The following is a 17954-nucleotide window of genomic DNA, read 5'->3' on the forward strand; positions in this document are numbered from 1 at the left end:
GCACCTGGTAGAAAAGTTAATTTAACTTTTAAGGTTTTTTTGAAATTTTAAAGGTAAGGGCATCAAATGAAACCAACGCGTTTCTGGGAAAAAAGCCTCCTGCTTCAGGGCTTGAGCAGCCAGTGTTATAGAATCAAGATGGAGTGCACTAAGAGACCATTGTTAAGGCCTGATGTAGACTAGTGTCTGCTAATGGCGTTTATCTAATCTAAGGACTTATTCAGACAGGTGTCCTCCATTGAGAATCTTTGATTCTTGCCTGCGGAAAAACTAGCCCCACATACATCTTGTGTCTGAAGAGCGGTGCCAGCAGATTATTTTTTGTGCCCTGTTAAAACCAATGGCTGATGCCACTGCTGTTCACTTGTATCCCCTCATACCAGAAGTTAACGTACATTTGAATGAAGCTTCAGCTGATGGTCCAGTTTGCATGCAGCCATAGCCTTGACAACTGCTGTGTCCATATGCAAAGTTTAGCTGAATCTGAATGCCACAATCTAGTCACCTGTTTTTGATCTACAACGCTGGCCACTCGTGAAGCAATTTTGCATCAGTTTTGGAATATTTCCAGTTGAGAACCTCTGGTCCTGTGTTGTACATAAAGAGGTCGAAACTGGAACACACCCAAGTCGTAGGTGCCTTCCTCTGACCTCTATATACTCTGTAAAGCACCACAAAATACATTGACGATATCTAATTACATTTAGCAATAAGAAACCACAATGGCACTGATAAGGAATGATTTATAGGGGAGTTAATTGGATGTGAATGGATATCATTTTAAATGCTGCCACTAGTATGTCTCCTATGGAGCTGAAATGAAGATGAAATAAGACGGAGCTTTAATTAACCTGTGAATGAGTCACTGTCATCTGGAGCGTCTTACAAGCTAGAGACGGTACCTGTGTCCTCCTACATCGTAGACCCCGCTCTGCTCGAAAAAACTTTTCTCCTATCACTATAGCAACCGACACAGGAGGGGGGAGAGCACAAAATCAGTCAATTTAGTCCATTATAGCAATAATAGCTCCTGCTACAACCTGCTAGAGGTCAAGGCAGATTTCACTAAAGCCGCACACACCGCTAACCATTCCTGAAAGCTTAATGATGGCCTCCTGGAGATATGGAAAGTGGGGGGTACACTGGTATGAGTACTGGGAAAGACATTGGCACATGTAACAAACTGCACAATGGTTCCATTCAGCCAAAATTCATTACCAATTATTACATTTCTGTAACAAAAAGATTTTGTTTAAGGTGTTAAGCCCCATTTGTTTTGTAAAATTAGATGCTGAAAGTCAGGTTTTAACTAATTTTTTTTCTTCCCATTTTTCTCCTCTGTGCTTGCTCCTCATACTGCCCCCCTGCCTGACTTTCAGGTGTCCCCTGTCCCTGTCAGGACCTATGTAGTCATGCTGGAGTCTCCTAAAGGTGTAGCCTTAGTCTCCTAAAGGTGAGGCCTTAGTAAATAGCAAGGAAAACTCATATAAAAATATAATAAAATAAATGTCACTGTAAAAAAATTAAAAAACAGACTAAATTTAGGGCAGTGGACAGTGTGTGGACAGTGTCAGTAGGGCAGTGGATTGTGTCAGTAGGGGAGAGGTTGGAGTTAATAGGGCAGAGGGCAATGTCAGTAGGGCAGTGGATTGTGTCAGTAGGGGAGAGGTTGGAGTTAATAGGGCAGAGGGCAATGTCAGTAGGGCGGTGGATTGTGTCAGTAGTCAGTGTCAATAGAGCAGTGGTCGGTGTCAGTAGAGCAATGGGCGGTGCCAGTAGGGCAGTGGATGGTGTCAGTAAAGCAGTGGATGTGTCAGTAAGGCAGAGGTTGATGTTAGTAGAGCAGTGGACAGTGTCAGTAGGGCAGAGGATGGGGTCAGTAGAGCAGTAGACATATCAGAAAGGCAGATGTTGGTGTCAGTAGGACAGTGGATGGTGTCAGGAGTTTTTAATTTTTGTTATTTTTTTTTTACAATTTAAATTTTTATTATTTTTTTACAATTTTTTTAGCAGCCATGTTGAGAGGGATTTGGTTAAATATCAGGGTTCAAAACAGACTCCTGATGTCTCACTTTTGAGACAGAGAAAGAGATTGAAGACACAGTCCATAATCTCCATCGCTGTAGTTTCAACTGCACAGAATCAATGAACAGGAGGAGCTATGCCTGTTCATTCACAAACCAAAGCATAGTAAACAGTTTACTATGCTTCAGTTATGAATGAACACAGTAAGTGATTGGTACCGATCACTCATTGTGTTCATTTAAAAAAGAAAGGGGCCGGTAAATTACATAATTGCTGACCCCTTCCCCCCTCTCCTTTTTGAAACAATCTGAAATTATCCCCTGCAGCAGCTGGCGGGAGTCTGGAAACCGTTGCCTGTTTTTTCCTCCTGCAGCAGCTGAACTCCATCAGAGGGAGAGGAGGAGAAGCAGGCTTTGTGCAGCTTCAAAACGAAAATACAGGGGATCAGTTCCAGTAAATGCCATCACCGCCACTCCTGTCCAGATGTAAAATTTAATGAGACAGAGAGGCCACATGGGCCCCCTGGAGCATAGATGGGGTCACCATTGCAACCTCTGAAACCCCTCAAGCCCTGCCAGTGCATGTAGCCTATCTCAGCTCTGGACACACAGGTAAAATGAAAGGGACACAAAACCAAAATGATGCTTCTCCTCCTCCACAGTGGTGATTAACAGTGGCTCCTAAAGTTTGACTTGGGTTCCGCCTGTGTTTGTGGCACTGGGAGCATGCTAGCTTTTAGCTTTCAGTGTGCTCCTAGCACAATGACCAAGCTATGACCAACAGCTCTTGGTCATGGCTTCTGATCGAGGGCTCGGGGACAGGCTCCTGATCATATGACCACTGTGGAAGTTACAGCAATCACAGGATACAGAAGCAATGCCACCTCCCAGACATTAAAGCCCACTTAAATGGCCACCAGGAGGCAGCGTTACGGGTTAAGTAAATTGTTATAAATTGTTATTTTATTCCTGGGGTATCCATTGCAGACACTATGGTTTGTTAGTGCAAGCATTTTCTATCTGTGATATATTACGGGTTAGGTTTTCTTTTCTGCAGCAATTGCTCCCATAAACGCTATAGGAGTGCCAAAAATGTAGCAGTAACATTGTTTTTGGTTAAAGTGGACCTTTCAGTAGCTTTATGAGATTGCCTTTATAAATTCCTGGCCTTTAACAATATACAGAGACAGCATGATTTTTCAAAATAGCAATCATTCATTAAGGGCCCACTAAAACTATCAGCTATGCTAGAAAAAGTCAGGAGTTTCTGTGGTGCATGATCACGCATTTTTATGGCCACAAATGGCTCCAACAGAAGCACCTGAAAAATTTGCATTTTTCGCTCATTTCGGTATCTAACAACTGTCTCCTCCTAGTAAATAGCTTTCCATTGTCTAAAACAAAAAATCTTAAGATTGAAAATGCAAAAGACATGAAAAAAAAAAAAACAACTGAAGATGCCAACACTGAAGTGTGAATGTATCCTAAAATGTAAGATAAGTTGCCCCACCTGCCCTACCTCATTTATAGTACGTCAATGGGGTCAGATAAAGAAAGAGCAGCTTGGCTGGTTAGGGGGTCTTTGGAAGGTCTGTGTACCACTTTTTTGTGTTGGCTTTCTTTACCGGGAACTTTGATCCTTGGAAATACTGAGCTTGGAGCTGTCCTCAAGTCAGAGAAGTATTGCTGGAGATCGACACCAAAGACTCCTTTCTGGAATCCAACAGTTGTTGAGTTCATTTATTAGATTTGGTTAATGGCTTACGGTGGGTAACTTGTTAATTGTTCAATGTGGTTAAATAAAGTGCTGCTGTGGCCATTTTTGGATCAATGACAGTTTGTGTATTTTTTTGGTGGGGGCACAAGGGGGGAATGATATTTGTAGATCCAGCAGTCAAGCTAATTTTTGTCTGATATATGTGATCACCGCAAAGAACTGCCCAGGCACAAGGATTTACATGATTCACCATCTTTGAGCTGGCCATCCAGAATATAGATGATGACCCTGGATGGTGACTGAACAAAGATGGCTCCATCGTTTTGGAAAGAATGAAGGTGTTGTCAGGGAGAGAACTGTGACCTCTGTGAGAGGTAATAAATACTTGGAAGGTTAGCACTTACACATTACATGCATGAATGCATTTGAATTAAAAAATACCCTATATTACCGAAAGTATTGGGATATTGGGACGCCTGCCTTTAAATGTACATGAACTTTAATGGCATCCCAGTCTTAGTCCATAAGGTTCAATATTGATTTGGCCCACCCTTTGCAGATATAACAGCTTCAACTCTTCTGGGGAGGCTGTCCACAAGGTTTAGGAGTGTGTCTATAGGAGTGTTTGACCATTCTTACAGAAGCGCATTTGTGAGGTCAGGCACTGATTTTGGACAAGAAGATCTGGCTCGCAGTCTCCACTCTAATTCATCTTAAAGGTGTTCTATTGGATTGAGGTCAGGACTGTGCAGGCCAGTCAAGTTCCTCCACCCCAAACTTGCTCATCCATGTATTTATGGACCTTGCTTTGTGCACTGGTCCAACTCATTTGTTGGAGGGGGGATTCTGGTGTGGGGTTGTTTTTCAGGGGTTGGGCTTGGCCCCTTAGTTCCAGTGAAGGAAACTCTTAAGGCGTCAGCATATCAGGACATTTTGGACAATTTCATGCTCCCAACTTTGTGGGAACGGTCTGGGGATGGCACCTTTCTGTTCCAACATGACTGTGTACCAGTGCACAAAGCAAGGTCCATAAAGACATGGATGAGCGAGTTTGGGGTGGAGGAACTTTACTGGCCTGCACAGAGTCCTGACCTCAACCCGATAGAACACCATTGGAATGAATTAGAGTGGAGACTGCAAGCCAGGCCTTCTTGTTCACATCAGTGCCTGACCTCACAAATGCACTTCTGGAAGAATGGTCAAACATTCCCCTAGACACACTCCTAAACCTTGTGGAAAGTATTCCCAAAAGAGCTGGAGCTGTTATAGCTGCAAAGGGTGGCCTAACTCAATATTGAACCCTACGGGCTAAGACTGGGATGCCATTAAAGTTTGTGTGGGTGTAAAGGCAGGTGTCCCAATACTTTTGGTAATATAGTGTGTATCTAATTATATTAAAGTCACACTGAAAGATACTGTATATTGACAGAACATGTATAGAAGAAATTCTGACTTTCTTTTACTGTACACATGTTCTTTGTTTGTGATTGAGAAGTACCGAATCTAGATAAAGCCAAGCAATTAGTATTTTCAGAAGCAATAGTGACCTCCATAAGTACTTAAGACAATATACTGCAATGTGAAAACCTCAACATTAGCATCAATGAGAATCTGTCATTATTCTAGGAAACCAGCCTAAGGTTGGTTTGTTGCTGAAAGCCGCATTCGCCGAGTCTACAGGGATGGCATAATTGCCAGCGAAGGGCAGGGATGGTTTGTGTTTAATAGCCGAGGAATCAGATCCCGCTGGCACACACTTGTACATAGCTGCACTCTCCGTGATGTATTTATGTAACCACACACTTAGGCTGAATTGTTCCCAGAAGCCTAATTGACGAACGACAGATCCCGAGAGAGCGCCACTTATAAGCTCTGTGCCCACATCCGCCGCATATCAGTAGAGTCACCTGTGTATCTGGCTGTGTCAGGATCAATATCGTACGCCTTCCCAGTCCCTTCCGTACTGTAACCGCGTCCAATTAGCACTTCTGAAACTGTGCCGGATGTGGTGAGAAAAAAAAAGTCATACTCATAATTAAGTCACATTCTGCATATGGTCAAATTATTAACTTTTTTTTTGTTATGGGCAATGTGTTAAAATGATGTTGTGGTCAACAATATTTTGTATATTTAAAATGGAACGCTGCTATTGTTAAAGTTGAACTCCAGCCTTCCCTTCGGTTCTCTTCTGTACTGAAATTGGTAACTCTGCACACTCTGAACTTCTCACAATGTGCATTAGAACCTGGAGCAAGTCAGGTTTAGTCTGCTTCATTTGCTGGCTGGAGTATTATCTACCCATCCTCCCAAGCTAGACTGTTCCTGACCCACACCTTTTATTCACTGGATTTCAGTTCTTTCAATCATAGAGACTCACTCTCAGCATTATATGTGGGCATTAATTCGAGTGGTCTGCATGCAAATACAGCCTGCCTAGGAACAACCACTCCTCCAGACTGATATTTACCTGTAAAGACATAATGGAACTCCTTCCAAGAGCCAGCCAACTTACATCATGGCTCAGAGCTCTTGAGAGGAGTACTGAGGCAGGATGCTGTGATGGCTCCTCCCACCAGCCACGGTCTGCCTGCATTGTATAGAGATGCACAGTGATCCAGTGATGATATCATAAGGATTAAAAAAGAAAGGTTTTATTTAAAAATTGAATTTATAGCCTTCCCCAATCCTTGCAAGCAGGCCAACAGTAGTGAAATGCATCAAGGTTGGTTTCGGGTGGACACATGAATGTATGACCCTTTTTATTTCTAATGGTGACCATTACCATCAAGAGAAAAAATAATGCGCAATTTCACCATTGTCACTAGAACATGAGCTGAAATCATCCACCAGGAAGTGAAGGGAAATTTCCCCAGAAAAAAAAAAAACATGAATGTATGCAGTCTTTTTGACAATCATTAAATGCAAATAAGAGCTGAGTTTTGGCTTGCGGCTTCTATTTTCTATATTTCATATTAAACTTCAGCTTATATTTTTATTAAAGTGTAGCTGTAGCCTAAACAGTTTTAGTTTTGGAGCGCGGGGAAGGATTAAAACCCCTGGCATGTTTGCTGAGGTTCTGTCCCCATTGGGTCAGTTGACCCTTTTTATGTCTCATGGTGACCATTACCATCAAGGGAAAAAATAATGCAAAAATTCACTATTTTCACCAGAACAGGAGCTGAAATCTTCCAACTGGAACGAAGGGAAATTTCCCCAGAAAAAAAAAAAAAACCTGACTGGGGTTTCAACTATTTCCCACTCTATCCAAATTGAAAAAAGGCTTGGGCTAGAGATATACTTTTCAATTGTATGTAAATCTAAAATCAATTTTCAGTATGTCTGGCATCATGTCTAACTGAATACAGTTTTTTTTTTTTTTTATATTTTTTTTTCTATGAATCTGTTGCAAATTTCTTACCTGGAGATGCTGCCAGTAACAGCACTTCCTGTTGCAGGCTGACAACCAGTGTTCATTTTGGCAGCACATTTCAATTTAGTTTTAGTCTTAGTCTTAGGACTAAAATGGTATTTTAGTTTTAGTCCCATTTTAGTCTTCTGCAAGTGTTTTAGTTTTAGTCGTATTTAGTCGACTAAAACTCCAGTACATCCTACATTTTAGTTGATTAAAACTAATTTTAGTCATCTATAATCGAATGGGTGTAGTCCAGTTGTAATTTGTAATGCATTATTTAAGCATTTCTCTACAATTTCCAAACTCATTATATACTACTGCTGGTCCTGGAGTGAAAAATCGAATATGTTATTATTTATGGTATTAAGCTTTGAGCATGCACCAGTGTTAATTTTGGCAGCAAATTTCGATTTAGTTTTAGTTATAGTCTTTTGACTATATATACCTACCACTAGGCTGTATGTCACTTTCTAATAGGCCATACACACTATACAATTGTCTTTAGATTTTTTTCCTTTAGATTTACCAAAACCATATAATAAGAGGTCAAATCTAAACTCTTTTAATTTGTATGCAATCAGGCAGGCCCTTGCACTACATAGTTGAAGTGTGTATCCAGCTTAAAGCTTGGTATACACATACACAAAGTTAGCCAGTCCAGCAATAGCCGGCCAATTTTCAGTCCGTGTGTATGTACCGCTGTCTGTTCCCGTGAGTCCCTACTGTCAGAGTACAAAGATACAGAGGGAATGATGCCTAGATCGAAAAAAACGAATTGTGTATATCCAGCTTAACCGATAGACTTGATAGGCAGCCCAACGTCCAACTGAAGCCCATTTGACATCTGTTCATGAACAATGGTGAGCGATAATACAATACTATTTAAGTTTCAATTGTTAAGGGAACTTTTCAGAGACAGTGATAGCTTGATGTGTTTCTTGTTTTATTATAACTATTACTGACATCTAATTACTGCATTTGCTTTCTTGCCTAAATAATAAATTACTTATTGATTGCAGCTTAATTAAAGATGTGTGAATTTTAGACATAACACTAACAATTCCACTTCATACCGCCATCATTGTGTAATGTTTTTCTTACCCCTGGGCAAAGCAGGAGCTGAATAATTAAAATCACTGGAGACAAATATATTGTAGAAAGTTCCCACACGTTTTATTAAATAAGGTCTCACACATGAATATGTATGTTTATTACAAGTAAGGAGATTACTGTCAAGAAACTAGTTATATCTAGTGCTTTTAAGGGAAAAGCTTTTGTATTTTTTCAACTTTTGATACTGTTGTATGCTGATAAGGAATAGAAACTAAGAGGAGAAAGACGGCATTAACAGTCTTTTGCTACTCCTTTACTAACCAATTACAGGCTGGGGGTGGGGAGGTGACAGGATTGTACTGCATGTGCAGCTCAGTGTACATTTCTGGCATAGTACCTGTGTGCAGGGATAAATGACGCATGCATACGCGGGAGTGACATCATTTCAAGCTGGCTAATTAACACGGCTGAAGACAGGCAGCCAGGGGAACCATTAAAGCAGAAGTATGTTTGCCTTTGGTTACGGTTTAATGAAAACTTCAGGATTATGTAATGTACTTAGAGTGCAGTGGCCTGGAGTATGCCATATTTTTTTTAATCTGGCACCAGTACCCGGAAGTGATGTCATGACATCACTTCCGGGTTTTTGCATGGAGACCCGATCAGAGCCGAATGTGGCTTTGATCAGGTTTTTGGCGGCCGTGCAGGCTGGTTGCCCGGGTCTCCCGGTGGGATGGGAGACCCGGGCGAGCCGTGGGAGGGGGGGGGCGTCCCCTCCCGCTCCTTGTAATGACAGCTGAGCGGCTTCTCAACCCCATTGGTTGTCATTACAAGACAGCCGACCGTCGGCTATGGACGCCGGTACCGGGGTGATGCCTCTAGCTGCAGGCATCACTCTGGTACAAGCACTTTCCGAAATATCGGTAATATCGGCCACCTTGGTGGCCGATTCCGATATATCGGGGAAAGTGCATATCGGCCCTCAATATATCGGCTTTGCCGATAATCGGTGGATTCCTAGTCAGAAGTATGAAATGTACAACTTAGGAAGAGATTTACTAAAACTGGTGCACACAGGATCTGGTGCAGCAGTGCATAGTAACCAATCAGCTTCTAGGCTTTAGTGTCAAAGCTTAATTGAACAAGCTGAAGTTAGAAGCTGAATCAGTGTTACTAAATCTCCAACATAAGGGTTGATTTGCTAAAGGCAAATATATACACTCCCAGAAGAGGAGAGGTCTATGACATGCAAGGAAGGAGTTAGCTTTGCTACATAGTTACATAGATTGTCAGGTTGAAAAAAAGACACAAGTCCCTATAGTTAAACCTATAAAAAGGAAAAAAATATATACAATCCCATATACACAATCCTATACCCACAGTTGATCCAGAGGAAGGCAAAGCATGATCCAGTTTGCTCCAGCAGGGGAATAAAATCCTTCCTGATCCCCGAGAGGCAAACGGATATTCCCTGGATCAACTTTACCTGTAAATATTAGTATCCAGATATATTATGCACATTTAGGAAAGAATCCAGGCCTTTTTTTAAAGCAATCTACTGAGCTGGCCAGAACCAGCTCTTTGGGGTGTCTATCCCACATTTTCACAACTCTTACTGTGAACAAACCTTTCCATATTTGGAGATTAAATCTCTTTTCCTCCAGAGGTAAAGAGTGCCCCCTTGTCCGCTGTGATGACCTTAAAGTGAATAACTCATCACCAAGTTCACTATATGGACCACTTATTTATTTATACATGTTGATCATATCCCCCCTTAATCTCCTCTTCGCAAGAGAGAATAAACTAAGTTCCTGATCATATCTTTTTTATGAACTGGTGCCCAAAACTGATCTGCATATTCCAGATGAGGTACTACTAATGATTTGTACAGGGGCAAAATGATCTCTCTCTCTGGAGTACATACCTCTCCTAATAAAAGAAAGGAATTTACTCCCTTTGGAGACCGCAGCTTGGCATTGCATGCTATTTTTTAAGCTTATGATCTACCAGAACACCCAGATCCTTCTCCGCTATGGATTCCCCCAGTTGTACTCCCCCTAGTATGTATGATGCATGCACATTATTAGGCCCCCAAGTGCATGGCTTTACATTTATCAACATTAAACCTCATTTGCCACATTTGCCCAATGAAACAGTGCATTGAGGTTTGCTTGTAAATTGGAGGCATCCTGTAATGAAGTTATTCCACTGCATAGCTTGGTGTCATCTGCAAAGACTGAAATAGTACTTTTAATCCCAGACCCTATTTTATTTGTAAATATAATAAAAAGTAAGGGTCCCAACACTGAACCTTGGGGTACATCACTGATAACCTTAGACCATTTAGAGTAAGAATAATTAACCACTACTCTCTGACTTCTATCTTTTAGACAATTTTCTATCCATTTACAAACTGATCTTTCCAAGCCTGAAGACTTTACCTTATAAAAAAGCCGCATATGTGGAACGGTGTCAAACACTTTTGCAAAATCCAAGTATACTACGTCCACCGCCACCCTTCTGTCCAAGGTTTTACTTACCTCCTCATAAAAAGAAATCAGATTTGTCTGACAACTTCTGTCTTTCATGAATCCATGCTGTCTGTTACTTAAAATACTTTTTTCCAGCAAGAACTCATCTCTGTGTTTTTTTTTATTAAACGCTTCAGTATCTTCCAGACTATAGAAGGCAGACTAACAGGTTTATAGTTACTTGGTAAAGACTTTGGTCCCTTTTTAAATAAAGGCACCACATTGGACCTCCGCCAATCATGTGGTACCATTCCAGTCATTAAAAAGTCCCTAAAAATTAGAAACAAAGGCTTTGCTAGGGAGTTTACTTTTCCCGGAGTAGGCAAATTTTCTAGCTAGTTCAAAGGCACATTGCAAGTGAATAAAAATAATTCATAGAAACACTGCAAGTATGCATTTCAAATGGTTTTGCTGTGCTTTTACCTGTGATTTTTTAGGTTAGTGACAGAATCTCATTAAGCTATATACAGTATTCTATTTGTTTTATTGCTTGTTTATTCATGTGACGGTGGTGCATTACATACTGACGCACGCTCTATTCTTTTGCAGGAAGTTTTTCAATGGATTCCTGGCACTGTTCTTTCTGGCTCTGCAGGGCTTAATCACGCTCCAGGATTCCCAATTTACACAACGACCGAGGTAGGAAGGTTTTACCTTAAATGAAATAAGGATTTTCAATCAGTGCCCTGTCTCAATGCGTTATGCGACTCCTGGCTGACTATATGTAGAAAACCCAGTTCATTTATCCTGGACAAGAACAGAGAGATCTCTCCTTGTAGGGGGAATCCTCTTCAGGTGGAGGCCATGTGCTGGCAGCCATTGTGTGCTGAGCTATATGATATAGAGACTGTGCAGCACTATAGGAGCTGACAGCAGATAAAGCCTTCTCCACATCTGCACATTCTCACTAAACTGGAGATAGTGCTTCATCTCCGGATGGTTTCCATATCTATACTACTTGTATTTTCCATCACACGCAGGGTCAGCTTCGCATACCAGTGTTCTAAAGGAAAACCTTTCTTTAATGAGGACTGCATCCAGTGTGCGCGCGTATATAGGCAAATGGGAGGGAGGACGGAAAAGTGAGGAAAAGTGAGGAAAAATGAGAAAAGACGGAGGGGGGGGGGGGGGGGGAGTACTGAAAAGAGAAGATAAATAGACAAGGAAGAGAAAAAAAAGAATGGATTGAGAAATAGAAGGAAGGAAAGGAAACCGTGTGAAATATTAGATAGATCTAACAAGGAAGGAAGGAAAGAAAGAAAGAAAGAAAGAAAGAAAGAAAGAAAGAAAGAAAGAAAGAAAGAAAGAAAGAAAGAAAGAAAGAAAGAAAGAAAGAAAGAAAAGAAGGGAAGAATGAAAAAAGGGGTGAAAGAAAGAGACCTAAGAAGAAAGGAAAGGATATGAATAGGAAAGATAGAAATTAAAAAAATAGAGGGGAGGAAGAACAGAAGGAGGGTAGAAATCCTTGGGAGAAAGGGAAGGATGAAAGATATTAGCGAGATTAGTCATTAAGAAAAAAATATTAGCTAGAACTAAGAAGGAAGGAAAGAAAGAAGATCGATAGGCAAGTAAGAAAATAGGCATGGAATGGAAAAATTAAATAAGGATGACTTAATAGAGGAAAGAAAAAAAGAAAGAAAGAGAAAGAAGGAAAGAAAGGAAGAAAGAAGGAAGGAAAGAAAGAAAGAAAGAAAGAAAGAAAGAAAGAAAGAAAGAAAGAAAGAAAGAAAGAAAGAAAGAAAGAAAGAGAAAGAAAGAAAGAAAGAAAGAAAGAAAGAAAGAAAGAAAGAAAGAAAGAAAGAAAGAAAGAAAGAAAGAAAGAAAGAAAGAAAGAAAGAAAGAAAGAAAGAAAGAAAGAAAGAAAGAAAAAGACCTAAGAAGGAAGGAAAGGATATGAATAGGAAAGAAAGAAAGAAAGAAAGAAAGAAAGAAAGAAAGAAAGAAAGAAAGAAAGAAAGAAAGAAAGAAAGAAAGAAAGAAAGAAAGAAAGAAAGAAAGAAAGAAAGAAAGAAAGAAAGGAAGAAAGAAAGAAAAAAACCTAGGAAGGAAGGGAAGGATATGAATAGGAAAGAGAGAAAAGAAAGAATTGGAGTAAGGAAAGAAGAAAGGAAGGGAGGAACGAAAACTGCAAGAAGATAGATCTAAGAAGAAAGGAAGTAAAGGAGGATATAAATAGACAAGAAAAAAAAGAAAAATAGAAGGAGAAAAGAAGGAAGAAGGTATGTAATGAAAGAAAGAAGGAAGGAAGGGAGGGAGAAAGATGGATGAATAAGAGTGTAAGTGATATTTAGAAAGATAAACTGATGAAGGAATAAGGTATAATGTGGAAAGAGAGATTGCACAGATGGATTAGCGTAAGACTGACTGTTCCTTATGAAATCTGGTCACATGACCATACAATGTGGCCTCTCTCATGCTAATCCCCACTTCTTGTAGTGAGAGGTCATTTTTCCACTTACTTGGAGAAAGATTTTACCTAATGCATACAAATCAGCGGTTTCCCAGAGCCTGTAATCGGCGCAATCTACAAGAGCCTCCACCACTGCTTACAAGTGCCTGGAGGAGATCTCTGCGGTGAAGTGCCTATTCTCTATGCGTATTCCCAGAAACACTACACAGCCGATCATTCACACTTCTTTCCATGTCAGGATACATCTGGTACATACATCCAGATCTGATTCAAATGATTAGTATTTTTCACTAATTATACGAAAGAAGAGAAAGAAAGAAAGAAAGAAAGAAAGAAAGAAAGAAAGAAAGAAAGAAAGAAAGAAAGAAAGAAAGAAAGAAAGAAAGAAAGAAAGAAAGAAAGAAAGAAAGAAAGAAAGAAAGAAAGAAAGAAAGAAAAAGACCTAAGAAGGAAGGAAAGGATATGAATAGGAAAGAAAGAAAGAAAGAAAGAAAGAAAGAAAGAAAGAAAGAAAGAAAGAAAGAAAGAAAGAAAGAAAGAAAGAAAGAAAGAAAGAAAGAAAGAAAGAAAGAAAGAAAGAAAGAAAGAAAGAAAGAAAGGAAGAAAGAAAGAAAGAAAAAAACCTAGGAAGGAAGGGAAGGATATGAATAGGAAAGAGAGAAAAGAAAGAATTGGAGTAAGGAAAGAAGAAAGGAAGGGAGGAACGAAAACTGCAAGAAGATAGATCTAAGAAGAAAGGAAGTAAAGGAGGATATAAATAGACAAGAAAAAAAAGAAAAATAGAAGGAGAAAAGAAGGAAGAAGGTATGTAATGAAAGAAAGAAGGAAGGAAGGGAGGGAGAAAGATGGATGAATAAGAGTGTAAGTGATATTTAGAAAGATAAACTGATGAAGGAATAAGGTATAATGTGGAAAGAGAGATTGCACAGATGGATTAGCGTAAGACTGACTGTTCCTTATGAAATCTGGTCACATGACCATACAATGTGGCCTCTCTCATGCTAATCCCCACTTCTTGTAGTGAGAGGTCATTTTTCCACTTACTTGGAGAAAGATTTTACCTAATGCATACAAATCAGCGGTTTCCCAGAGCCTGTAATCGGCGCAATCTACAAGAGCCTCCACCACTGCTTACAAGTGCCTGGAGGAGATCTCTGCGGTGAAGTGCCTATTCTCTATGCGTATTCCCAGAAACACTACACAGCCGATCATTCACACTTCTTTCCATGTCAGGATACATCTGGTACATACATCCAGATCTGATTCAAATGATTAGTATTTTTCACTAATTATACGTTTCTTCTGCTGTACGTAAAGCTGTATTCAGGGGAAAAATGCTGGAAAATCTCAGAGATGTCTCTCTGATAGACCGAAAGCCTTTGCATGGCGGTTAATTGCACAGGAGATGGCAACGTGGGTGATGAGCAAAGGCTCACACTGACAGAATATTCATGTTTCCCACACACAGGCTCTCTGGAATCGAGGAATATTTATTGCACTTTACTATATTAGCAAAATATACCAAACAGAGCCGTAGGGAAGGATTCAATGACATCATCGAAAGAAGAGCAGCTCCTGGGGAAACCTACCCCAATACCTTCCACCTCCTTTCCAAGGGTATAACCTGTACTTCATTTAAACATTTAAAGTGGACCTATCATCAGATATAATTTTTCACGTTAAGTCAATGCATGCTTAGTAAGTTGTAAATGTAACCCTTCCAGGTATTTATTACCTTTCACAGAGATCACAGTACGCCCCCTGACAACGCCTTCATCTGCTTTTCTCTACAGAAGGACAGAGCCCTCTTTGTTCAGGCATCATACAGGGTCACCATCTACTTCCTGGACTGAGATGCCGGTTCAGAGATGACACAATCCTGTAAATCCTGGTGCCTATGTAGTTTTTGGCTGTGTTCAGTATTGTCCTGCTTGTCACCTTGTGACTTGCTACAAAGTTACATTTGGGTCAATAGTGGAGAGATGAGACTGTGGAAATCCTTCCTTCTGCCTGCAGCAGACTGAGGGAATCATCACAGTCTAGGGAAAGAAACTGAAGTAGAGCTCATTTATGGCACTTTATTGAGCGAAAGGTGTAGCTCGATGATAGATATTGAGGATTGAAGATTATATTGTTTCTCTATATTGTGCCTTGTCAGAGATACATCATGCAAAAAATTACAGAAAGGTCCATTTTAAGTGTAAAAGTCCTGCCTGTGTGCAGACACCTTATAATGCCCACTCTGACCATTATAAGTCTGTTCTGTGCCCATCTCTGATTTAGTTCCACTTAGTTACTGGGGCCTAACTTTTTACTGACTTTGTGGCTAAGAAAGGATAACTGCCATTCCTCTGTTCAATCAGAGAGGCCAATAAGGGCACTCTCACTGGACAGGGAAGTAGCAGTTGGCAGGGCTTATCTATAAAGTTGTTAAAAGTCAACTGATAGTACAAATTAAATTAAATCAGGGAGGGAGAAAGTGAAAGCTTTTCTCCCTGTAAAAGATCATAGTGAGTGACTTGAGGTAGTCTTCCCTAAGGCTGGACTTTTTATTTTCAAAGTTTACAGTAGAGTATAGGTACACTTTTAAAATCTTTTTGCCCATGTAACGTACTTAAGAGGGTGGGCTTTATCACACACGTGGTGCACATATGCATCCATGGGCAACAGAGCTTTCTGTGCTGACAGTGAGCTCACTGCATGCTCCCAGGACACTGACCAAGCTGTCAAAGACAACTCTTAACCTCTGCTAATAATGGGGATGCGGCGGGACCAGCTCCAGATCGTGTTGTAGCGGTCAGAGGAGTAGGGGACCGCGATGCAGAATTCAAGTACGGTACAGCAGACAGAGAGGCTGAAGCAGATACCGGCTTTATTAACCAACAGAGTATAATGGCCGGAGAATGATGTTAACAGTAATAACAGATTACTTAAAATGGCGCTCCCGCCAACGCACACACAGAAATACAGGCTACTCTGCTATATGTCTGATTCCCGCTAACCGGGACACGTTGCTGCAACGCTCTGTCTACAGAAACCTGCTCTATGCCCTGCCACAGGTTAGCACCGGTGCACACTCACAGTTCTGTAGGTACAGCTGCTTTATCTCAGTCTCCGTGATGGTGGATGCAGTCAGGTCTCTGGATCTGTCCCTTGCTGACTGTAGCTGCAGTCTCTTATGCACTGGTCTGGGTTTCTTTGCAGGTTGTTTATCTTGTTCTGTCACTTGGAGGTCACTGCAGTCTGGCCCCTTGCTCTGTAACTTGCTTGAGGTGCTCTGGGATGTTCTCTCCTCTCTTTCTCTGGTTCTCAGCTGAAGTCCGTAGTACCACAGTTCAGCTCTGTCTCCTCTGGCAAGATCCTGTTGCTCTGTCCCTGGATTATACAGTCTATATGCCCTCTCAAGGCCACAGCATGCAGTACCTTTCCTCAGCTCAGCACAGCCATAGAGAGACGAACACCACACCGTCCCAGGAACTTCCTGCTCCCTCCTCCTTTCCAGAAACATCCCTTCACTTAAAAAACAACAACAGTGACATCTTGTGGCTGAAAGATGCATGACAGTCTGTGGGAATTTCTCAATAGAAGTACAGTGTAATGGAGTTTAGTCATTCAAGGGGCTGACCCCCTACAGTGTAATCACTGTGAATGCTAATCATAGTAGTCTTGTGATCTTCCGTTCCTTTCCCATGCTCCCCGTGCATAAGACCAGTAAGAGAGACTCTGGGGCTGGGTGGAAAAAGGTTAAAGGACATTTAAGCCTCATGCCAGTCAAGGTCCAGTAGCAAAATCAATTATTGTTTAAGTGGAACTAAAGTGTTGAAAAAGATACCAACAGGCAGGTTGTCTTTTCTATGTCTTTTCTGCAATAAATAAAACTTACCTGCTTGATTGCAGTCTGCCTTAAAATATACCTATACTGAGCTGTGCATGCAAAGCTTAGGGTGCATTCTTGCCACAGTGCCTTGGGGCCAAAATAAATTAACTCCCACACAAGATTCACGTCATCCCACGTTGGCCAATCAGGACAGCCAAATGCCCAGCACCAGGAAGAAGCCCTGGGCAAAGATGTTAGGAACTCCCAGATGCAGGATCGATGGAACAGAGGTAAGTATTGCAGAGTTTTGTTCTGCTTTAAGTACATTCGCTCCCATTATATTAAATGATTTTCAAGAATAATGTAATTCCCTCATGTGTTTCTTACATGGAGAAGTACCCGCAATCTCCTCAAGCTCTGAGGTTTTATTAGGATAGAGAGCAGCAATTAAAAAACTTTACCTGCTGGTGAAGTCTGGAATTACAGAGTGACTATAAAGGAATGACTGTCCTCTAAAAAATCAATTTGCTTCAGTGCCTAGATGAACAGGGATTCCCTACTCCTACACAGCCAGGCACACGAATCTTCACAAGATTCCAGAGTCAGAGAACAGTCCGTAGCTTTGTTTTTGTTATTTATTAGAGGGTTATTAACTTGGTTAGGGATGGGAAGTTATGGGTTGCCCACTTAACTTCAACAACTTCAGGGACAACTTCCTATATACATCAGGAATTTCCTATTACTGGCTGGAACTCACAGTCCCTTAACAGTAGCATAAATGGAGTGACACAGCTTGTACCTTTCTCCTCCACTTCCTGTGTTTTCACTGATCCCAGCACCACCTCCTCAGGTCCTGCCAGCGCTCCTGGCTGCAGCTGCCCCTTTCACCAGCCGCTTCTGGCTGCTTCTCCACACCAGTCAACCCAACTGACTCTTCACTATCCCACCCGGCTGACCCTCAGGAGTTCTCTCAGGGAAAATAACTGAAGA

General features: G+C 41.0%; 1 protein-coding gene across 1 annotated transcript in view; it reads left to right on the forward strand.

Moving 5' to 3' along the window:
* Positions 1-17954, forward strand: part of CHRM2 (cholinergic receptor muscarinic 2) — a 301596-nt gene that overhangs the window by 112902 nt on the left and 170740 nt on the right. The window contains exon 2 of the mRNA XM_082255213.1: positions 11287-11376. The gene's annotated coding sequence lies outside the window, so the exon portion shown is untranslated. The remainder of the gene's footprint in view (positions 1-11286; positions 11377-17954) is intronic.

Source organism: Pelophylax lessonae (assembly GCF_965119305.1).
Source record: "Pelophylax lessonae genome assembly, chromosome: 4".
NCBI lineage: Eukaryota > Metazoa > Chordata > Amphibia > Anura > Ranidae > Pelophylax > Pelophylax lessonae.